Source organism: Cupressus sempervirens, chromosome 9 (assembly GCF_028749045.1).
Source record: "Cupressus sempervirens isolate cs-2001-9-10 chromosome 9, ASM2874904v1, whole genome shotgun sequence".
Lineage (NCBI taxonomy): Eukaryota > Viridiplantae > Streptophyta > Pinopsida > Cupressales > Cupressaceae > Cupressus > Cupressus sempervirens.
This window is the reverse complement of record NC_143126.1, coordinates 3,759,886-3,784,727: the sequence shown is the minus strand read 5'-3', so window position 1 is coordinate 3,784,727 and position 24,842 is coordinate 3,759,886.

Sequence of the window (24,842 nt, the reverse complement as noted above, 5' to 3'; positions counted from 1 at the left end):
AACACTATTTCAAAGAAGTTTGAATGAAGATGACACGAGGAAGATGTTTTAGCAACAAGGTTGCCCCAGTCTCGGATAAGAAGAGGAGAGACTAGACTTAGATGATGCCCCCTCAAGAAGGCGGCAGGGAGAGAAATGAGGCTCGACGACTTCTTGAAAAGTACAAGAAATTGAGACGAGCTGAGATGCAGGTTGGTGAAGAGAAGGGACCGAATTAGCTCAAACTCTCACTATGGGAGAATAATAAAGGGAAATCAGAGGCACAATAGTAAAGCAAGCTTAAGACTTTCCAGGATTGGGGGGGGGGGGGGGGGGGGGAGAGATGGAGGAGCGGAGCGCTATAAAAGGAATCCATGGTAGGGAGATGGATGATAGAATGATAAAAGCTGATGCAACAAGATTTCAAAGAGTCAGATTGGCGGAAGATGGGTTTCGAGGATCCCTAGGACTAGGATTGTGGATCTCGAAAGATGAGGCTTGGTGGATTGATTTGATTGGTGGATCCCTAAGACTAGGATTGTGGATCCCTAAAGCTAAGCGTGAGGAGTGATTCAAAGAGATACTGATGCATAAGCTAGGGTAGGAGCGACAGATGTAGGATATGGATGGGGGATAATGGAGATGAAGGGAATCCATTGAAGCTTTTTGAGATGGGGGATACTTCAAAGAGAAGTACCACCATGTAGTTGAGCACTAGATTTGCTATAGGACTGTTGGTTAATTGCCAAGGTTACCAAGAACATCAAGGCCTTTTCACCAACCGTCCAGAGGACTGACAAACTAACTCAAAACAAACACACAAGGATTGCCCCAGTATCACACATGAATTCCAGAGGAAGCAGCGTGGAAACGACACTAGGTAACCCACAAGCAGAAAAAGAAAATAAGCAAAAGACCTGATCAAGACCTTACGCTCTAATTGCCCCATTCGCAGCATACCATGATATGGAAGATCGTGGCAACCTTGAGGAGGGAACAAGGAGATTGCTTGGAAAAGATATTTCAAGACCCAAAAGGGAAGATCCCAAATCAAAAGAAAGTGAAAATCCAAAAGAGAACTGTTTGCCAACGAGATGGGTAGGACGAGGTACTAATGGACCAAGATCAGACATGAGGAAAGCTATATACTGCAAGAATCTATCAGAGAGCACCTAAGTTGATGAATCTGGATGAGTGATGCATCTGGCAAGCTGAACTAAGAAGTATAACACTTTGGTGATAGGAGATCTAGCTAAAGGATGCATTGGAATATCTAACCAAGGTGTGCGATGTGTGCAAGATGTTGACCAAGGATGAACTAAAACGAAATCCGGATAGATACAATGATACTAAGCTAAAGAGGATGTACAAGCTGACAGACCAAGATATGTTACAAATGTACAAGTTTGTTCATGTTTTGGTTTTTTTGTGAGATGGAAATGTTTGTGAAGGATGGGATGTCTATAATAGTTGATAGGTGGATAGGTAGATGGTTTGTGAAAATCTTAAGGAAAATGGGATTCTGTGTGTGCATGTGATAGGATACAGGCTAGGATACAAGATTATTTACAAGCTGGAATATGGTACAAGCTTTGGACAAGATTCGGATATATACAAGGTATGGTACAAGATTTACAAGGTATAATACAAGCTTTGGTACAAGATTTACAAGCTGTACAGGAGGTATTGACAAGCTCCATCAGATTTTGGATATTTGATTGGAACACCAAGGGAACAAGCAGGTGTTTTATGGGATGGTGGGTGGATGGATGAGGGATAGGATAGTGATAGATAATGGATTAGTCTTTAGCACACAAGGCGCCTGAATTACCAGGTTTTCACCGAGGTACCTACCCAAGGCGCTTGAATTGCCAAGTTTTCACCATTGGACGCTTATTTCTCTTTACTATTTTTTTTTGTATTTTTTCAAGAGCTGGGTATACCAAGGATCTTCAAGCATAGAACTTCTTGAGATGAATGATGTTAGTGGGATCATTCAAGAGTTCTCCTTCTGGTGTAGATAATTGATAGGCTCCAGAGCCAAAGGAGGCAGTAACCACATAGGGACCAAGCCATGTAGGTTCAAACTTGCCTTTCTTTTCTCGATCTGCTTGGACTTTCATATTTTCTTTGAGGACCATGTCACCTGGCTGAAAGTGTCGTGGGAGCACCTTCTTGTTGAAATTCCTTTTGAGACGAGTTTGATAGACTGTGAGATGGTCATAGGCTTTTTGTCTCTTCTCGTCTAAGAGATCTAGCTGGGTGAGTCGAGCTACTCTGTATTCTTCATCTGAGATTTGCCCTCGCAAAGATATGCGTAGTGAGGGAAGTTCAACTTCTATAGGTAATACCACTTCGGCACCATAGACTAGGGAGTATGGAGTTGTGCCTGTGGATGTACGGAAGGAAGTTCGATAGGCCCATAGAGCCGGATTTATTTGAAGGTGCCAATCACGGCCGGAATCATTGACAACTTTCTTTAGGATTTTGAGGAGGGTTTTATTAGTTGCCTCTGCCTGGCCGTTACCTTGTGGGAAATATGGGCTAGAAAAGTGGTGATGGATGCGGAGGGAAGTGCATAATTCTTCCATGTTGAGATTTTCAAAGTTACCTCCGTGGTCAGTGAAGATGGTGGATGGGATGCCGAAGCGGCAAACAATGTGGTACAAGATGAACTTGGAGACTTGAACTCCCGTAGCTGAGACTAGGGGGACTACTTCCACCCACTTAGTGAAATAGTTTGTAGCTATTATTATCCATTTATGTCCATCATATGAGAGAGGTGTGATAGTTCCAACTAGATCAAGGCCCCAACAAGCAAAAGGCCAAGGTGGTGCAATAGGCTGTAGATCCTGTGCTGGAGCGTGCACAAGATTTGCATGCTGCTGACATGGGAGACACTTTCTGACAAAGTCACAAGAGTCTTCTTCAATGGTAGGCCAATAGTAGCTTGCTCTAAGGATTTGTCGTGCTAGGACAATACCACTCGTGTGGGCACTGCAAAGTTCGGAATGTACTTCTTTTAATACCATCGCGGCCTCATTTTCATCTAAACATCGAGAGAGGGTATCATGATAACCCCGACGATATAGGGTATTGGCTATGATAACATAGCGGGATGATTTTCGAATAAGGTTCTGGTGTTGGGTGCATGTGAGGTGAGGGGATATGATACCATCATTAAGGTAAGCATGAATTTCATGGTACCAAGGGGATTGGGGACCAACCAAGATACAAACACGGTTTGAATCCTCATTCGCATAAGCGGGTGTGAGGAGCTGCTCAACTAAAAATTCATACTGCGTAGCTTCTTGGGGAATTTCCAAGAGCGAGCCGATAGTGGCCATGGCATCTGCTGCCTTATTCTGCATTCGAGGCACTTGTGTAAACTGAAGCTTTGTAAAATGTTGGGTCAGCTGATCAACTAGCTCTTTGTCGAGTAATAGCTTTTCATCTTTGGTTTGATATTCATTTAAGACTTGTTTGATGATGAGCTGGGAATCGCCAAAGATTTCTAACTCAGTGATATTCCATTCTGCAGCTATCTTTAATCCTGCTACAAGAGCTTCATATTCTGCTATATTGTTGGTGCTAGGGAATTGTAGCTTGAAGGCTTTTGGAATGTAATCTCCTTGAGGTGTAACTAATAATATTCCTGCCCCTGATCCATGAGAGGTGTATGAGCCATCAAAATAAAGCTTCCATGGGGGTTGTTCTTCAATTAGGCAGATATGCTCATCTGAAAATTCTGTGAGCAAAGGATATGCATCTACTAGAGGTGCATCAGCTAGGTGATCTGCTATAGCTTGCCCTTTGATTGCCTTTCTGTCCACGTACTGGATGTCAAACTCACTTAGTAGCATAACCCATTTGGCCAAACGGCCTGTAAGTGCTATTCTGGAGAGCATATACTTGAGAGGGTCAATCTTGGAGACTAGTTGGATGGTATGACTTAGCATGTAGTGGCGAAGCTTTTGAGTTGAGAAAACAACTGCCAAACAAGCTTTTTCCATAGGAGTGTAATTGAGTTCATAACCAACTAGGGTTCTACTGATATAGTAGATGGCTCTCTCTCTGCTATAATCATCATGTTGTGCTAGAAGTGCCCCTAGGGTAGTAGGTGTTGCTGATATATACAAGATCAAGGGACGACCAGGAACTGGTGGAACCAAGATAGGTGGATTGGTGAGATACTGCTTGAGCTGATCGAAGCTGCGCTGACATAAAAGATCTCACTTGAAGTTCTCATTTTTCTTTAGCAAGTGTGAAAACGGTGTCGCTTATCTGCAAGTTGGGAGATGAAGCGCCAGACAGATTGAAGTTTTCCCTGAAGGGAGCGAAACTGTCGCAGTGTCTAGGGAGGAGACATGTCTAAGATAGCTTTGACCTTTTTGGGGTCGATCTCTATACCCCATTTAGAAACTATGAAGCCTAGAAGCTTGCCAGATGTGACCCCAAAGACACACTTCTTGGGATTTAGCATGAGATGATATTGGGCCAACCTATCAAAGACTTTTTCCAAGTCAACAAGATGATCCATGAAGGTGTGAGATTTGACTAGGATATCGTCCACATAATCTTCCAAAATGCTATGGATAAGATCATGGAAAATGGCTGTCATAGCTCTTTGATAGGTAGCCCCAGCATTCTTTAGGCCAAAAGGCATCATGGTGTAGCAAAAGGTTCTCCAAGGGGTAGTGAATGTCGTCTTATGCTGGTCCTCTTCTGCAATCTTGATCTGATTATACCCGGAAAATCCATCCATAAGGGACAGAATTTCATGTCCAGCTGTAAGATCTACAATCATATCTATGTTGGGCAAGGGAAAATCATCCTTTGGACAAGCTTTGTTAAGATCTCTAAAATCAATGCAGATTCTGATGTCACCGGAAGGCTTAGTGATAGGGACCATGTTGGAGATCCATTCTGAGTAGTCGATAGGTCGGATAACCTTAGCAGCTAACATTCTTTCTAGTTCAGCTTTGACTAGTAATGCCACCTTGGGGTGCATTTTTCTAAGCTTTTGTTTGACGGGCTTGATCTTTGGATTGACTGCAAGATGATGAACTACAAGCTTTGGATCAAGTCCTGGCATGTCCTGATATGACCATGCAATTTGGCCAATGTTCTCTCGTAAAACCTCAAAGAGGAGGTCAGCTTGGTCTTGTGATAGGGATGCAGCAATGTGAACAATTCTAGGGATCTCTGAAGAACCAATGTTGACTTCTCTAGTATCCTCTATTAGAATAGAAGACCCCTCTGGTTTATTATCTTGAGGAGGCAATACTAAATCCTCATGTTCTGCTTGTGGCTCTGGATTTTCTTGCTGAGGGGTTCTCTTCGCTGCCTTAGCTAGTCCCAGATTTACCTTAGTTCCAGTTTTGGGTGTATCGAAACTAGGTTGGGGATTTTCTCCAAAATACCCCTTGGGATCTAGCTTGTAGATGTAGGCAGAATCTAGCTTTGTCTTCTTATGAGGAGTTTCAGCTCCCATGAATCTTAGAAGCGCTTCCTCTGATGCGAACTCATCAATATGTATGACACTTGGTTGGTCCCAATCTATGAGTTGTGGATGAGCAAGTGGTAGGTCAATGAGATGGATGGATAGTTCTCGGAGAACAGAGTCTCTTAGGAAGATTTGGTCTGGGATATTGTCGTAGGCTCTCTTTTCAACTTCCTCAGGAATGTCTTCAATTTCGACAAGGTTGCGATGGATGTGCAAAAAAGCGTGACCGTTCTCATTGGTGCCCCCAGTTGTGGGTATGCCAAAGCCAAGACCTGACTTTATTTCCCAATTATGTGCTTTGATGGGACATTGCATGCCCCTTTCTTTTGGTCCTAGTCCACCTCCTTGATAGTTCCATTTTTTAGTGATGAGCTTATGTTGTTGGGGATACTTCTGGCTGAAGTGATCAAGGCATGCTTGATTTCTTGGAGGTGCATCCTTATGTAGCCAATTGTTGATATCTGGAGTGAGCTCCTCATGAAGAGGGGTTTTTGAGGACACAAAGGTGGTTGGGCCAAACCATTTGTATCGAGGAGGTGGAATCTCCTTAGCTTTGTGATATGTTGGCCGTCCATGGGTATGTGGATCAAGTGGGATTGCTCCGACAGCAAATGCATCTGATAGACTATATTCTCCACAGCCTTTGTTGTTGATCTTTACAGTAGATAGGGTGGAGGCGAGGATGGTTTCTGCATCATTATAAGTGTGGGATGAGCTGGTGATGGCTGTGCCAATGTCTATTCCAGGGCAATGGTTTGTATATGAAGCTTCAACTGCATTGCAGTAAGCAAAGGGTTCTGGATCGGCATGGATGGTTACCTCAGTGCCTTGATGCGGAAATTTGATGCACTGATGGTAGGTGGATGGAACAGCCTTCATAGCATGAATCCATGGGCGACCGAGGAGGATGTTAAATGGTAGGTTTAGATCAACAACATGGCAAAATTTCTCTTGGATGACCGGCCCAACCTTGATTGTTAGCAAAATAGTCCCTTCTGTGGTCCTTTCCAAGTTGTCATAAGCTTTGATGGTGATAACTTCACTGATCATATCTGCCTCAGTATACCCAGCTTGTTTTATGAATTTTAGGGTGCAAATGTTCAAGGCTGATCCATTAGCTATCATTACTCTTTTCACGGCAAAATTGGATACCATGATGGCTATGCGAAGCGGAAGGGTGTGATCTGGCTCAACCGCGGGTATGTCGGTGGGTTTGAAAGATAGGGCACATGAGGATGAAAGCTGTCCAACAAGATTACGAAAATCAGTAGCATTGATATTAGAAGGGACACGGGATTCTATGAGAGCACTATCAAGGATGTCTTTGTACACAGGACTAGTGCGGAGAAGGTCTAAAATGGATATTTGGCTTGGCATGTTCCCAAGGTGTTCCAAGATATTGTACCGGCTTTTTGATGGAGCTGATGATGCTGATGAAACTGGTGGGCCTGCGATGTTAAATCGCGCTCTTCGAGTGGTGACCGCACACTCATTGTCTGGTCCTCGGATATTGATAACATTGACAGAAGGCTCTTTCTTAGATATACAACCTATAAGGCTACCATAGTCTATATAGGATGAAGTGTGGTCATTGTTCTTCCCATGCTGTTGGTTTGGCTGGCGGTTGTTGGTGTTGTTTTGGATAGGTGCTTTTCCAAGATTTTGGTTGTTGTGTGGAGGAAAAGCATTTTGATAAATTTGTAAGCCTGCATTGGGAGAGGTTTGGGCACCAACAGTGATTTCCTTCCGATCAATGAGGTCCTGCACATAGTCTTTCAGTTTCATGCATCTGAGGGTGGTGTGACCGTTTACCCTATGGAACATGCAATACTCATTGTCCTTGTACCATGCAGCTTTGGATTGGCTTGGATCAATTTGCTGGGTAGGAGGAAATTTGATGAGGTTTTCCTTAGCCAATTTCTCAAAAATAACATCCAATGGCTCACCAAGGGGTGTATAGTTTCTAGGTGCAGGTTGGAATCTGGGCTTTTGCCCTGCAGCTACATTGATGGCATTAGCTTGATTGTTAGACCATTGAAAGTTGGGTCTTGTATTGTGGTTTTGATAGCTTTGGTTATTTCATTGTTGGTAATTGATAGCTTGTTGTTTGTTTGTTTGATATGGTGGGTTAGACTGGTTTTGAGAAGGACCAACGATATTCACATGTCTGTGTCAGTAACCCCATCTGTTGCAACATGCTTGTTTTTGTTCCAATACCTAGAATTGTCATTGGAATGTGATTGATTTTGGTTGGCCTCTTTGTAAATCTTTACACACCATCTTTGATGAGTCCTTGCTCAAGAATCATTCCTTTCTCTTTGATATCCTTATAGGTTTGCAAACAGTTCATGGTCATGTGGTGAGCCAAGCTAGGATGTGCATTATCAATAAACATTTTCACCACATGGCATTCTGGCAAGGTGCAGGATATGCGGGTGGTAAGAGTTTGCCATCTTTGCAGGTATTCGCCAAGGCTTTCTCCACCTTTTTGCTTGGTGTGGACAAGATCAACTATTGATAGCTCTGTTTCAACAAGATGGGCATATTGGGCTACAAATGCCTCAGATAATTCAGTAAAGTTTTTAATTGTGCCATAGGGGATTCTATAAAACCATTCAAGAGCTGGTCCAGCCAAGCTTTTGGGAAAAAGGCGCAAAAGGAAGACATCATTGTATGCCACGTCCTGGCAATGCATGTAAAATTCTTTGATATGTGTGACAGGGTCTCCTTTTCCTCTAAATTTGTCAAATTTAGGTACCTCAAAGTGTTTTGGAAATGGTGTCGTGGTAATGGCTCTGTCAAATGGGTAAGGACACACATTCTCAAACTTGAATGTCTTTGGATCATTCCCTTCTTGGATGGCTTTCAGAGCTGTCTTCATTTGCTCCCACTCTGAATTGATAGGTGATGGTTGGGGTGCCCCCAATGTAGGAGTGCCTTGAGGTAGGTGTGTGCTGGATGGGGCCACTGAATATGGATGGCTGTGAGGGATTTGCTGATAGGGATTGTACATTGTTTGGGCAGCTGCATGGTGGATGACGGGTTGTTGAGGGGGAGGTGGCGCATATTGCTGCATGTGCTGCGAGGCTTGCTATTGATATGGGATTTGAGGTTGGGATTGAGGAACATAAGCTGGCTGTGGGATAAATGGATTGCTTTGTGGAGGTAAGGTATAAGATGGTTGTGAGGCTTGGGGAAAGGATCGGAGGGCTTGTGGGGTTTGACCAATATATGTGAGTTGTGCCCCCATTTGGGATGGTATCTGCAAATAATTGGTGGTTGGCTGGGGTGGTGGATTACCTCCTAGAAGTGGCATTGAAAAGTAGTTGGTAATTGGAGGTAATGGATTAGTTGGTGGTGGAGGTGGTGGGAATTGAAAGCTTGGGAATGGAACTGATGGGGTTTGATAGCTTTGTGGCTGGATTTGGAAGCTTGGTAGAGTGGTGGGTGGAGCTGGGGTCACTTGGGAGCTTGGTAGAAGATTGGCAGTAGCTTGTGGGTTTTGATAGCTTTGTGGAGTGAAGGTAGTAGCTTGTGGATTTGTGGCTGGTGGTATTGAGCTCCCAAAACTTAATGGAAATGATGGGATTGTACTTTGGGCTGTGGTGAACAAGCTGGGGGTGATGAAAGGTTGATTACTTGGCCCCATGGGTGGCATCCCTGTTGTATATTGCTGAGGTTGGCCAAAGATGCTAGCACTAATTTGGGAGATGGGTGGATTTGGAAGGCTAGGTGTGGGAGCAACAGCAATAGTGAAGGGGGTGAACGGTGAGGTGTTTTGAGTAAAGGGGGTTTGGAGCGGAGAGGTATGAACCAAGGATGGAGTGGTGGTGGCTGGGTTGGCTTACGGCATGGAGATTTCAACTTGGGTGGATGATGGTATGTTTGGGTCTGTTGGGTCATATGGATTGGCTGGAGGCTCTTCTTTTGGAATATATTGAGGATAATTTGGATCATAAGAGCCTATGGGTGGTGGTAGCTTCCCAAACAATGGGTGAGATGGATCTGATAATGGAGGGGGTCTTCCAAAGTCAAAGGTTCCTACATTGTCCCTTCGAAAATTAGCCATGATTGTCTCTTTGTTTTTGTCTATAATGGCATTTACCAATACTGCATTTCCTGGTTGGTTCATGAAAGCTTCAATGTCAGTAGGTGATGGCATAGCTTGCTCTGGGCTGAAGGATGGCTGAGTGCTCAAGGGGGGTGAGGCTGTTCGATCCAAATGATAGGGCTCCATTGTTTCTTTCTTCTTGGCTAAGCGAGTGACGGGTGGCATGAAAAATGTTCCTAGGGATGAGATGCAATAATGCTGATGGATGCAAAAGGGGGAAGGCTTTTCTATGCAAATGATTTCCTAGGTTGAGGCAAAGCTATATGACAAAACCTAAGGAGGATTGGGTTGGGGATTCTAACTTCAAAGATATGTTGTCAAAGCACAAAAGGTCTGCTTTCCTATGTGCAAGCTTGGTGGTGATTGTGTCAACTTAAGGATAGACTGATGATCCTTTAGGAAGAACACGAGATTGACCACTTGCGAATCCCAACCTTTAGCTCAAGGTGATGAGGGATAACAAGTGACAAAGCTAGATTACCCTAGACAAAGCTCTGTCAAAGGGATAACCTTGGTGAGATTGGTGGATTTGGAAGATTTTAGGAATGGCAAACTTTTAGCAAGGTGACAACAATTTTGAAAGCTTAGATGTGCAGATTTTTTATTACTGGCTAGATGGTATGATTCTAAATGAGATGGATGAGTTAATAATGCTTAAGGGGATAACCTAAGATGGCTGGCTTTTCTACAAAGATGACTCTAAAGTGAAGCTTATCCAAGAAGATGTGGAGAAACAAGGGTGTCTAATCATAGAAATCATGCCTAGTTGGTAAGGCATAAGCAGGATTAACTCTTGGATGTTGGCTAAATTTGATGGTGCGCTCTAACCAGGCCTCTTGAAGTGCTTCGTCGGTAGCTTTGTCCTCTGCTTTGTGGAGTTTGGCAATTCGTGGGCTTAGTGTTATTTCTTTTCTCTTGGCTGAAAGTTCTTGGTATGCTAGAGATGGCTTGAGTTTGACCTTGTGAAACTTCTGTTTGGGTTTGGTTTGTTTCGACATAAATTCCTGAATTTGCTTGACTTTGGCAAAAATCTCAGTTGTTTTGCTTCAACTTGTTCAACTTCTAAAATAGGCAGTGACTACGCTAAGTGTGCCCTAAGCTAAGATTGACCAAGTTTGGCAAACATTCATTCAACAAGTAAAATAAAAACAAGCAATAGATAGGAACACCCAGATAGAAGTTTGTGGTTCTCAGAATGTGATACTTGCACCAAGGAGTGTGTATGTTCTACAAATGTTTCGATCAGTCACTCCAAACACATTAACATCCTAGATGGTTTTCTGCAAGATAGACAATTGGTTTAGCTAGGGAGTCCTCGATATACGCAAGGTACGTGAGGCCCAAATCCGTAGATGAGACCAAAAGGATGTCACACAGCCGAGAGGAGCAGTAACCCACTTCTCCTCTTTCACTTCTCAAGGGTATAAAGTTCCTTGAGGCTTAGCCCGAATGACAAAATCTTGATCCCAAGAGAGGTGTCTTTCGATTCACCTCTCGATTCTTATACTCCGCCGGAACGCTGGAGTTGAGGTCATCCAAGGGGTGATGAAATCCCCAAGCAGACCTCCTAAAAAGAAACAAGGTTTTGGATCCTAATCTTATGCACCCAAGATGGCCTCGAAAGACGACAAGGGGAGAGAAGACTTGGATGACCTTGGGCTAAAAAACACGCTTGTTCTTTTACCAACTGACTCTTATGTGTGCTAATCTAGACTTTGCAAGCACTCATGTTTAAGAGACAATGTTCAATTCCAACTTGAAGCACCAACAAAAGTAAATCGATCGAAGAATGCAAACAATAAGAAGAGTTAGGGTCAACAAAAGCAAACTCACGTGCCCGGAGGCTCTCCACGTCAAGTATCGATTAATTTTCTTTAAGGCATTCAAGATTGAGTGTGAGTTTGTTTTAAGCCCAAAACAAAAGTGTGTGAGATTCGATTTCAAGCGCGCGCCCGGAGGCTCTCCACGTCAGTTGTTGTTCAATTTAATCTAGAGTTTTGGCCATTTAAGAATTTTGATAAAGTTAAATCAAACGTTCAAAGACCAAGTGAGTGAGTTAGATTGTGGAACATTTAACACCTTTTTCAAGTAGACACATCCCCATAAATGGCGCTGAGATTGCAACCAATGGTTAATATTTGATGGGTGATTAGAAAAGAGGTGAGTCCAAGGAACTACTCAAATTGATTTTTGTAAATTTGTATTTTAACTTAACAAAGTTTCTTAAATGTCCAAATCAAACTTTACCTAGATTGCATGTGGAAAAGAGATTTCTTTTGTTCAATTTTAGAAGATCCAAATGAAATGTTTGATATTGCAATGGTTAATTGATCCTTGGCATTCAAGATTGTATTTGTTGTTTTAAGCATGCATTCCAAGGAAAGTTGATTTTAATCCATGGCATTCAAGAGTGTGTTTTGAGCAACATTCATTCAATGGAAAATGTGTTTAACCATTCAAGTTCATTTTTTAGCAACATGCATTCAAAGAAAAATGGTTAAGCATTCAAGTTCATTTTTTAGCAACATGAAAACCTGCAAGAAACATGGTTAGTGGTTCCATATGTGCTCCAACCTGCAATGAGACAAAAAAAAAGCAATTTAGTTAGTTAGCCAAAATCTTCAAAAATGAGAGCTTAACTATGGGAAAAAAAAAATTAACTTTTTTTGTTGTTTTTTCTACGCGTAAAAATGCTTAAAATGGTCTAAATCCTATGTAACCACTAAAAGTCAAATTTTGATTTATACTCTTTTTTTTTTTTTTTTTTTTTTAGCAACAAAGTGCAAAAAGCAGGTAGAGACGACAGTCTATCAAGTGGAGACGCCACAATATGGAGACGCTAAAATACAGAGACGCTAGTATTCGAAGACGACAGAACAAATTTGCAGCACAAAACACAGGTGACAAGCAAAGACGTCGATTTGCGCAAATGCGGATTTTCGCAGACGATGATTTTCGCAGACGCGGATTTTCGCAAATGTCGATTTTTGCAGATGCGGATTTTCGCAGACGTCGATTTTCGCAGATGCGGATTTTCGCAGACAGAACAGGTTGCAGACGCCAAAACTGCGCCAAAAAAGTTGAAAAATGCGGAAAAAAAAAAATTAGATGGTATTTCTTCTTCCTAAGTGCGTTCTTTAACCTACAAAAACAAGCAAAACACCCTCACAACACACTCAAACAACAACAAACATTAGATGGTTAGAAAAAATGACATATAGATGAAAATAGATAATTAAATGATCCATAGTGGGGTCCCACCGGGCGTGTCAAAATGTAGAACAAGATTTAGTATGCAAAGAACATTAACAAATAAAGTAAACATTCACAAACCAAAAACTAAATTCACATATATGCTTGGACAAAGAAAGCAAACAAGAAGTGCAAACCTCACAAGAGAAAACACTCCATGCTTTCTGGATTCTGTAGATGTGTCCTTTTGCTGTGGATGTATGCTCAAGATGCTCAAAAGCTGCTTCAATGGAGATGGGTAATGGCAAATTGGTAGCTTTGTGAGCTCTCAATTTGGCATTATAAGGGTAAGATTGATGGTTTTGGTTCTCAAAATAGCATGGTAACTTTAGCTCAAAGATTGTTGATGAAATGGCTTGGGATGGGATTCAATTTATAGGCTAAGGGGTAGAGGGATGGAGGGCTTAGATGCAAGGATGGATGAAGGCTTAAGGAGGGCTAGGATGCACTCAAAGGAGAGCACATGGATTGTGCTTGTTTAGCACCAATGGGAAGGTGACACTTGTCACAAGGAGGATGAGTGTGAGAGGGTAGGGTAAAGGGTTGGTTAAAGGCATGATGAGTGGGGTTGAGTATGTAAGAGGGATGTAAGAGGAATGAGTGTGGAAGAGGGAAGAGTGTGGAAGATGGGTGTAAGAGTCATGAGTGGGCTTGTAAGGGTCTTTTATGTTTTGTAAGAGCACTCATGACTTAGTGGTTGGGTTTTTTGAGGAGAGACTTTGGTTTGGATTAGGAAAGTCTTAAACTTGTTTAATGAATGTGACAACATTATGGGGTGGATTAGGCTTGGGTTTAGGATTAGATTAGGGATGTTAGAGATGTGCAAGTGGATGGCATTAATGAGGGTGGGTGAGTTAGTGGCTAAGCTTGGTTAGTATGGGTGGATGGGGTGGATTAGGCTAAATGGAGGATTAGAGATAGGTTAGGGGTTTTTGAATTTGAGGATTTCATTTATCAAATAGATTTATTTAATAAATGGGGATTTTTGGAATTACATAGGAGAAAAGGATTTAATTGATAAATAATAGATTATTTGATTTATCAATTAGGACTATAGATGATTAATTAAATTAATCAACTAGGGATGGCAAAGGATTAATTAAATAAGAATTTAATTAATGATGCCTTTAGAGATGGCTAAATTAGATTACCAAAGCAGTGTAATCAAATTTAGGTGTCTACAATATGTATGATCTTTCTTAACAATTTTATAACCAACACCCATAGCTATGCAAGGTACATTGTTCAATCTACTGGATTGATATAATTTATGTGAGATTACCCTTACAGAAAAATTGATAAGAGGATATGTGATTGTATCTATAGTCATACCTCTTTTATTCCAGACTGCTCAAGTATTTTTCTAATCACTTCCTTGGAATCACTTCTAAGTGTCTTGGGTCGATCTAGGGTTGGATAGCTTGTAACCCTATGAATTATTTTCTTGGTTATTTTGATTGGTCCTCGTTCCAGCCACAAGGAACCATCATGAATTTGGCTCAACATAATTTGTGTCCATTCAATTTTAAATACATTCAGAAAATCTAGGGCTCGTGTTAAACCCTTTTTTTCAAAAATTTTGTATTCTTCCTTCAAAACACTATTTTCACACAATCTTTTGTATGCACCTCTTATTTCCATGTCACTAATGCTTCCTATCTTGAAATTGTAGCATTTCCTTACATCTTGCGCCATTATCACATTTAGTGGGATCATTGACAATGTGCTAGAAGGGTCTTGTTTATAGGCATTTTCAGGAATGGCTTTAAATATAGGTTGCTTAACTTCATTACTAACTAGCTAAACATTTAAAACTTATTTCCCTTCAACATTTTTTGAACTTGATGACATTGTGATAAGCTAGGTTTTATGAAAATTTAAACTGCGTAGCTCAACTTCTGATAAATACCTTAGAAAATCTGACGAATTGGTAATGAATCACTGCACAAATCTTTTGCAATCATTTCTGGTGAATTTTAGGTTGCTTCTAGCTCTTCTTGCTCTTTCTTCATTTTGAAATGATGAAAAATGAGCTCAAATCAATCATATACCCTTTGAAAACCTTGCATTTAATGCTAAGTGCTTACACAACTGTAAGCTCGACAATAACCAATTTTAGGTTCATTCGACATCCATTGACATTTCCATCACTCGACAGCTACTATGAGCTCCACATCAACTACTTAGTCTGACAACTTGGCATCAACTAGCATTCCACTTGACACATATAGGAAACTTTTCATACTCAGCAACAACATGAAAACTTTTAAAGATTTGCCTTGAATTTCTAATAACATCTTACATATGCATTCATGCTAATGTATCTTTTTTAGTACTATCGCCTTTTTGGAATGGATGCATGCTTTAACCTTTAAATATCAGTCCCACATACCTCTTGTTTTCCTAGTTTGATGAGGTGTGATCACCTGACCCATTGGGTGAAGTGATCCCTTCTCCATTTGATGTGCTACAAACATCTATCTTTTTCCATGTCTTGTTTATCTTATCTCTAATGTGTTCAACATCTACCTTCCCTTTACCTGTATCAAATTCACAACTTAGTGCCTTTGACCTAGTTGGACAATATCTACTGATGTGACTAGTCTTCAAACAACTAAAACATGTAGTTTGACTTATCCATCTTTTGCAATCGCCACTAAAGTGTGTCCTAATACAATTTTTATAAATATGTCCATATTCTTGACAATAATGATAGCTATACCTTGTATTATAATCCCAATTGTAAGAGTTCTCATTGTTTCTTACTTGTGTTGGCTTGTTTGATGACCACATGAATTCGGATCTGCATTCAAAAGCTCTATGACCATACTTCTAACAATTGTAGTAGTATCCTTCAAATCTTTGTGTATGCATGGTCTTGGTTCTACATTCATGTGCCTGATGACCTTGCTTGTTGCACTTATGAGAATTAGTGATGTTCTTAGGCTTGACATTCTGATTTGTAGTTTTACTCCTACATGCATCAGTAGTATGTCATTTCTTACCATAATTATGACAAGTAGGTTTGGAGCTCTTACCTTTGATGTTCCTTTCTTCTGCAACTTTGGATGATTCTCCTTCTTCAATGCTTGTGTAGCCCAATCCTAATGTGTCATTGTTGGATCTAAGGGATCTCAATAATTGCTCAAAGTATTTGTTGGCTTCATTTGGCTTGTTGAAATTTTTAGTAAATTCCTTTTCTCTCTTTAGGTCATTAGGCAGTTGTTCATTCTACAACTTCAATGTAGTTATCTTAATGTCATTGACATTCAATTCATAGTTAGCATTCATCATTTGAATTAGGGTATCCAATTGCATGTTGGAAATCTTGGTTAGCTCTATTGGCTTGTCTTCCAATCTGTTGACCAAAATTATTTTGTCTTCTTCAATCATGGCCTTGTCTTCCATGTCTTTCTTCTTTTGTTCAGTCACTTCACATAGCAATATAGCCTATGATTCTTGTTCTATCTTGAGATTTCTAATTTCCTTAGCTTGGAATCTATTTTTTTCCATTAAATCTGCAACTATTGCATCAAATTCATTGGAGCCACCATCTGCAAATAACTTGGTAGTGTCTATCTCTTTATATAATTTTTCATTTTCTACAATAGCAATCTCCTTCCTTCTCTTCAAGGATTTCTTTAGTTCCTCTCTTACCTGATTCAGTTGATGTAGTATGAGATGTATTTCAATCTCTTAGTTTTCAATAGTCTTTCCCAACTTGTATACTTCCATTTAAGATCTTTCCTCAAAGCTGCAAAGCTTCCCTTTTTGAGAACAAAGCTCTGATACCAATTGTTCAAATTACAAGAGGAAAGGTAAACTTCTAGGTGGGGGGGTGAATTATTAGTTTAAACTTGGACCCATAAAAATTTCACCATACATTCATCACATGCATTCAATAAGTAAGCTGAAATAACATGTAAAACATATGCATATAAATCATATAACCATGTATGCATTCACACACATAACACCACATATGAATACCCAAAAAACCTCCAAGTGAGAAGGTAAAACTGGGGTGGGGATGACACCCACAAATCTTCACTACTACAATAATAAAGTGTATCTAATGAAGGTTACAATGTTTTGACCATGAGACATAATCTACCGTGTGAAAGGTCTACCCTATTAAAGGCTTACAAAGACTGTTAGGTCTCACATTTTTAGAGGATTTCAATACCCTATTAGAATTGTGCCTTGTTAGAGGACTTTGACTTACAACTAAATAAGCACCTTGTTAAAAGATTTCATATAGCCTATTAGGACTACTCTATTAAGAGATTTAATTGAAATCACCTATTAAAATGTCTCAGCATAGATCCTGTGATTGGCACTTTCTTTCCTGATAATAGATCACCTCTAAACAATGTCTTATAGATCCTTTCTAATCAGATGTCTCAATGCTATATCCTTTTCTTTATCCTCTATTCTTCTCTAACTAATTCTGCAATTCACTCTTTCTTCATAACTTCTAAGCCACCTTGAATGCTCTGTATGCAAACTATATTGTTCGCACCTTCAAATCCTTCTACATTCACTCTCCTCTCTCATAAAGAGTTTAGGGCTTCATCCTCCTTAAGAAGACATTGGTGGCTCAGGGTTAGGTATGAATCTACGGCTAAGATTCATCCATTTAGCCGCTTAAACCTTCCCTTTTTCTGATTGGTTGCATGTAATTGCATAGTGAATCTGAATATAGATTCATCCTTATCTCCAAAATATAAAAATATAATCTTAAGTCAGCTCAAAAATGGTTTACATATTGTTTGTGCCATTACAAATAAATATGTCAAAATTGTGTCACTTGGCATATGAAGTCTCTAGTGCTCGACATGCACTGATCTTTATATTATGACTCGACATTTACATTACTCGACATCCACTGTTTACTCAGCTCTTGAATCACTTGGCATGGTCCATCTGCTTGGCACTTGAGTGACTTGGCACATGAGTGACTCAGCACTCATTACAACTTGGCATGGTCTAATATTTACATGTTGTGCTTGGCATGTATTACTAGTTCAACATGAACTAAGTAAATGGCTTAAGTGTGTTGACAGTCACTTGTCAAAACCAAACTAAGATCAACAACTTGGCTCTGGTGGCTATATGAATTTTTAGTCTCAACTTGTTAGTAGTAGCAATGGAATTTCATATAATTTTTTTTTATATAATGTTGCAAACAATTTTGTTTAATCAAACCATACATGCAAAATTGACGATGTTAAGCAAAAAATATAGGGCATGAAATTCAATGTAGAGCTCACAGATGAAGATAAAAGAATTTCCTTGAAGGAAGGCTATAAAGTCATGGCTACACACCTATGCCAAGAATCTAAAAGCCATACCCAATAATTTTGTACACCAAATAAGACACAAGTAAATTGGTTAGAAGAAAAATGAATCAAATTGAATAGTTGAGAAATTTCTTTTTTTATGTTAGTTTTGAACATAAATTGACTACATAACAATGTGCATAACATTTCACTTCAACCTTCATATCCTATCACAAAACTTGGTTGTGATGAAGGCCATGATGTGCATTATAGTGGTGGAGGTATTAATTTGCTATTGGAAATTAATTTCGCAGTTGTGAATACAATTTAACATCTTCAATTGCAATTTGACGTGTAATTATTTTAAAAATATTTTAGAGCATGTTGAACATCATGGTGAAGGAGTGGAGCATGTTCCAAGTGTTCAACATGTTGACATGGTGATAGATCAAAATGTTAATGCGCATGATGTGGCATTGTCAAGTAAGAAAATTGCATGTTATGTTGTACTACTTAATTAAATATTTGTAACAGTTAAAAAAAGAAAAAGAGTGTGCCAATTTAACCCATTTACTTGTTCTTGCAATAGAGCCCCCTTTAGTGTAGCAACCTCCTACTCCTCCAAAGAGGAGGAGGCATTATAATGTGCCACAAGAGGAGGAGAATGAGGAAGATATTGATGATCCTATCAGCCTTTTTCTTAACAAAGCTAAGAAAAATAAAAAGAAGAAATGATTTTTTAAAAATGGTCTTTGATAAACCTTGTTTGATAAATTTTGTTAGATAATGAAAGAACTTTGTTTTAAGTAATTATCTATGAATTTTGCATATTAATATTGATTTTTATTTCATGTTAATGAATATTATTATGTGTTAATGAAGTCTTGATGAATTTTATATCATATTAATGAATGTTATGTAATTGTATTGATTGAATGTTATAGTTCATAAATGGATGAATGAATGAATGAAGTATGTAATTAGATGATAATGGGTAATTTAGATTGATGTTAGGGGGAGGAGGGTGAGGCCAGATGAGCTTCCACCTTCACTTGGTTGGCCTTGTTAAGTAGAGAATATTAAAGTATTCTTGAAACCAAGTGAAGCTCAAACTAACATACCAAGGAATCTTAAATCCAATCCATCTACCTCTCATCTTCTCATCCCAGTAAGTCATCTTTTCCACCATTTTTTGCATATTCAATATTCTATTATTCACAATCTTGATAATGGAAGACTCCATCTCGTCGATAAGTTGTTCCTATTCTATCCTTTTATTTTTTTTAATGTGTCTATTTCTCTCCTACCATAACTCCCATATGACAATAGATGGTGATGCAGTCCACAAGCCACCATACAAATAGTCCTTATTTCAAATAGGTCAAGCTTGAAACATGCTTAGGATTGACCTTGGTATTTCTAAGTTCCATCCAAGTTTGTTATGTAAGCAGCTCCAACATTAGTAAGAGTATTTGCACGTTAATAATATGTGGTCTGAATTTTTTTCATCCTCTTCGCAAAAAGGGCACCTTAATGGACCTGCATATCCTTTTTCTCTGAATGTATCAGCTATAAGGATTTTATTTTGTAGTGCTAGTCATGAGAACAATCCTGCCTCAAGTAAGCACTTTTTATCCCAATACAATCACAATTAGATGTTTATCTTTGGTCTTAGCTGTTTTCAAATTAGGTAATTATATCCCTACTTAGTGTTCTTGTTTCTAGTCTTCAAGCCATCCAAAACCAATTTATCCTGCCTTGGATGAAATGTGACATTTTTTAGATCCTAAGATTCTAATCAACTCCTCTTTTTCTCTGTCTAGGATATTGATGTTGTCTAGAAACTTCCATCTCCATACTTTCACAATGCCCCCATCCACTACCTCAATGTAATTTTTGAAATGTTTTCCCCACCTTGATTCGAAGAAGATCTTAGAGATTTCAAAGTTGGATTTTTTTCCTATTGTTGTGTATCCTCCCTAACAGTCTAACCAAAATAGATCATGTTCCCCATTATCAAAATTTTGCATCATTGATGTAACAACAAGGCTTGCTTCCTTGCTTCCTAGTTCTTTCTAGGTTCTTACTAGATCACTTATATAACCTTGATGGTGATTCTTGGCTCACCAACTTAGGATCAATCCAAGATCCTTTTCTTTCACCTTTCTACCATCACATGCATACAAAGATTATGGAGTATCTTTACTATAATTATGACATACAAAGATTCATGTTGATGTTGGTATAGGAGCACACCTAGAAAACCTCCATTGTTTGGCTTGTACTTGACTCTAGCCAAGTCAAGAGCATAGTTTAGTTTTTTTTGGACCTTAGAAGGTCATTTGCAATGTTGACTAGGTGAGTTAGTCATTAGGACTAAGGTCACACTAATTACCTTTGTTAGTTGTTTTTACATTTCATAATGTTAGGAGTTAGGGAGATTGAGTCTTTAAGGTGTCTTAGATGTTAGAGTTGTTAATGGTTGTGGAGATTCTATTACGGCCTTAAAAGGCTTTGGATCCTTGAGACATGGAGGTTAGAGGTCCTAGAAACAAGGGCAGAGACATAAGTACAAAGATGCTAAAAAGTTGTCATGACAACATGGGCAACTTTGGATTCCCTAAGTTATGGGAAGTTATGCTCAACTAACAGGCCCTAGAATGATGGAGATAGCATCATATGATAGCCAAGACTCAAATCTAGAAAGGAGAGGAGTTACTTTGTATCATGTTGGTGTGAGGAATAGAATTCTAGACTGTGTTACAACAACATTTTGAGCTTTTGTGTGAATAGTACCACCTTATCCATTAAGTGTGTTGATACAATGATTGGAAAATTTTATATAGTGCATTATAAGACTTTTTCATTTTATAAGTGAAGTTCTTATATTAGGTTTAGTGTGCTTAGTAAATTTTTTTAGGTTAGTGACAGTTTGTTGGTCTCAGTTAGGCAGATTTAGGAAAAATGGCTCCCGCATGAGATTCAACCATGGGAACTCTAAATAAGTGGTTGAATCTTCAAGTGGAGCCTATTTACATGTTGTATATAAAGCCAAGATTCCATGGTATTTGTACTACTATTTTAAATGCCAAGCCTTAGGTGAGCTAGGAAGGTCCGGTTAGTGGTTTAACAGTGTTGAATCAATGATTTCATGTAGGGGATAGAAGTACTATACATAAAAAGTACAATTTAGGAAGGGGATAGTCCTATCTTGACATATCCTAGAGGTTAAGATCTTACCAAACCATTCAAGTGAGTTTCTAAACAAGTTTGTGGTCTAGTCCTAGGAAATAGGTCTGTTAGTCCTATTTGCCCTATATAATAGGAATCACCTGTACGGACAACTTGGTGTTTCGAGACTTACAAAATATTTTAGAGAATCTAAAAGGGTGTTTGAATCTAGAGTTTATTTACTAGGTTGTTTGGAGATTTTTTGCAAGAAAGAGGAATTAGTAGATTCCAAGGGCTAATTGAATTAGGCCTAAATAGGCTTCTTTGAGGCAAAATCTTGAAATCATTAAGGAAGAGATCTAAAGATCTTTCCAAATGGCCACAAATGGAAGAAAATTGAGTGATCTCATGATGTTGGATGACCCTACAATGAGGAATGTAGTTAGAGAGCAAGTTGCACTTGGATCTTTCTAAGTGTGGAGAAGAGTACTAAAAACAGAGTGTTAGTCTTCTGAGGGTAAGCATAAAGGATCAAACTCTTGGAGAGGAGTTTGGATTGGTGTTAGTTAATCACCTAAACCAATCAAGGACCTAGGTGGATAGGTTCCTAGAAGAGACAAGCTAGGTCTCTTGAGGAGCAGTACAAGCAACCCTTGGAACACTTACATCAAAGATTCATGGAACAGCCCACGATTATGACCTTTACTATGTTTGTCTCAAGTTATACATTAGAGTTGAATTGGTAACCTTTCTCTACTTCCCTTTGACATGGTTAATCGCATTGAGTGATGTAAGATAACACTTTTTTGAAATAATAATAACTGACATAATAAAGCGTAATTCTTCAAACTTCTATTTTTCTTCCAACGCATCATCCTCTTATACAAAATCCTTTCAATTTCAGCAAAAATTTCAAACTCAAAACACAAGTTAGGTTTTTGAATCCTCATTGAAAAGAATATTGAGTTGAGTGTCATATTTTCCCTATAATATTCTCTACATACATTTGCCCATCCATAGTAGGTCTTTCGATAAAAATACATGAAGTTATTGGTTATATATGGGCCTTTTTTGTCAAGCCTAACCAACATATTGTTATTTTCTCTCCTCATAAAATAATTTGTTTCCCTAAACCTATCATTTTCACCTTAATTTCATAGTCTAGTAGGAACTACTCCCTATCCACTTTTGTCAAGGCTTGAGTATTTAACCCAAAGCATTCCTACATATAGGATTTATTGATGATTGATAAATAATTCCTTTTTATTATTCTCACAATCATTATTTCAAATTTTTAATTACTAGTTATAGCTTAAATAGTATCAACATCTACAAACACATTGGAAACAATGACCTTTCCTACGCCAGGTCTCCAAGGGTTTGACTCAGGATCCCTTTTTAACCTATTTTCATAAAAGATCCTTATTATCTTGGATAGGCTTGTCCAATCTTTTATTTCATCTGACTTGGTTTTAATAGATCCTTGCTTTCTTTAGACATACTTTTCTTTCATTAGCAATTTTGGAATCAGTATTACTTACCTTCCAATATCATGAGCATTGTTCTTCATGATACAAGAACATGATATAGAATCACCAATGACTCAAGATTTCATAGTTGGTGCAACTAGTAGGGCCTAAGAAATTCTCAACTAAGGTAAAAGAACAAACTTGTGAGGAAGAACGTGAATTATCTTCCCCTTTTCAATATATAAACAACACAATTTCAAACTTAATATTTTTCTCTATGAAGCATGCCAACACCCTTCTACTACATGAAGCATGTGTTGGCCCAAGCAACTTGACAACCATATTAGTTTTCTTTCTTTAAGACAAAGACAACTATCTTTCTTCTCCTATGTAGCTAGAATGCATTGGAGGGAGTTGTGATGGAGAAGTATTTATAGAAGAGTTGAGCTAACAAAAGAATTGGGCTCTCTCATTTTTTTTTATTGATGTGGAAGTTCATGTATTATAATATTGAGTCTTGACCATCATCTTTTATAGAAACCTAAATTTTCCTATTCAATTAGAAAATTCAGCCCACTAATTCTCTACTTTCTCCTATTCAATTCAAAAAGTGAGCCCACTAACTAGGTTCTTGGTTGTTGTGAACGAAATTATTTATATTATATTTTATAATTTTATATTTTTATAACTTATTGAGGGCCCACTAACTAGGTTTGATTTATATTTTATTGAGGGCATTTGTGCAGGTTCAACATTTGATTAAAAAGTGTTTATTGTTTAACATGGATTGATAGCAATGTGCCGATGCACTTTCTTAGCATGCTAACATTCAACCCACCATAAAAATTACAAGTATTATAAACAATTAGCTGATAGTCCACCATTTTTTAAATTCTTAACAACCCTTTATATTCAACTAGATTTACAAACTTTTAAAAAATTGAAAGCAAAGATTTTCTAGCTTTATTAAGTGATATAAAACTTTTTAAAATAATTGATGAATTGTTGTAGCTATTTGGAGTTGCACATCACACATTATTAAATAGAACTCAAAGCATACACAGTTGTTGTTGCACAAAATATTCATCTATTTTTCATTGAGCTTATCAACTCGCTTCATTGATATATTAATTTCTACTAATTTGGATATTAAAAAGGTTCATTATTGTCTTTTTTATTTTTAGATTTCCATAGAAGTTCAAATTTCAAATCCATACAAAGGAGGAGAACCAGTTCCCACACATTCTAATTTTGCTTACTTATAAAATCTAAACTTAGCTAAACTAGTTGTCTTCCTACTCTAGTTGACATTTAAAAATACAAGTATAAAAAAATTGCTATTTCAAAGTGTTATCTGATATGAATTCAAAAATGTACCAATAGCAATGGCTATGGCTAAATACATAGCAGTTGTACACACATTTCCTAATAGTAGTGCTCAAATAAACCAATTATCTCACACTCACAAGGACAATAAATTTCCAACTTAATTTGACCATTCTACAGTTTCTTCTTAGCCCTAGACATCCATATATTAATCTACCGATCTATGCATATTTTTTTGTAAATGTTAGCTTTTGTTTGTTTGATTGAATTGAATTAATGTTTAAACTAATAATTATGTTTTCTTTAATTATGACGTCTGAGAATTCAGATTTTCTCATCTAGAAGTTAATTAGGCTTCCAATTTTGATTGTTTGCAGTGTGGAATGAATTGGAAAAGGAGAACAAAGAGTTCTTTACAAAGTATAAAGAAAAGAGAGGAGAAAATCCAAGGCAATATCTAAAGCAAATGTTGGATGATGTAATGGATAGACTTCAAAAACCAAGTCTTTAAAACATGGTTTATGTATAAAACCAGAAGTTATGTCATACAATATGATTTATGGGATATAATTTGCAAACTATCTCAGTATTATGTTTTTTTTGGGTGTATTCATATATGATATAATGTACACCAAGGTCGATATCCAAGCATACAGTTTAAGTCATATGTACATGGTATAATCTTGTCATTCTTGCCATTCTTGCTAGGGTCAATATTCTTGCCATTCTTTCTTGTGGAAAATATT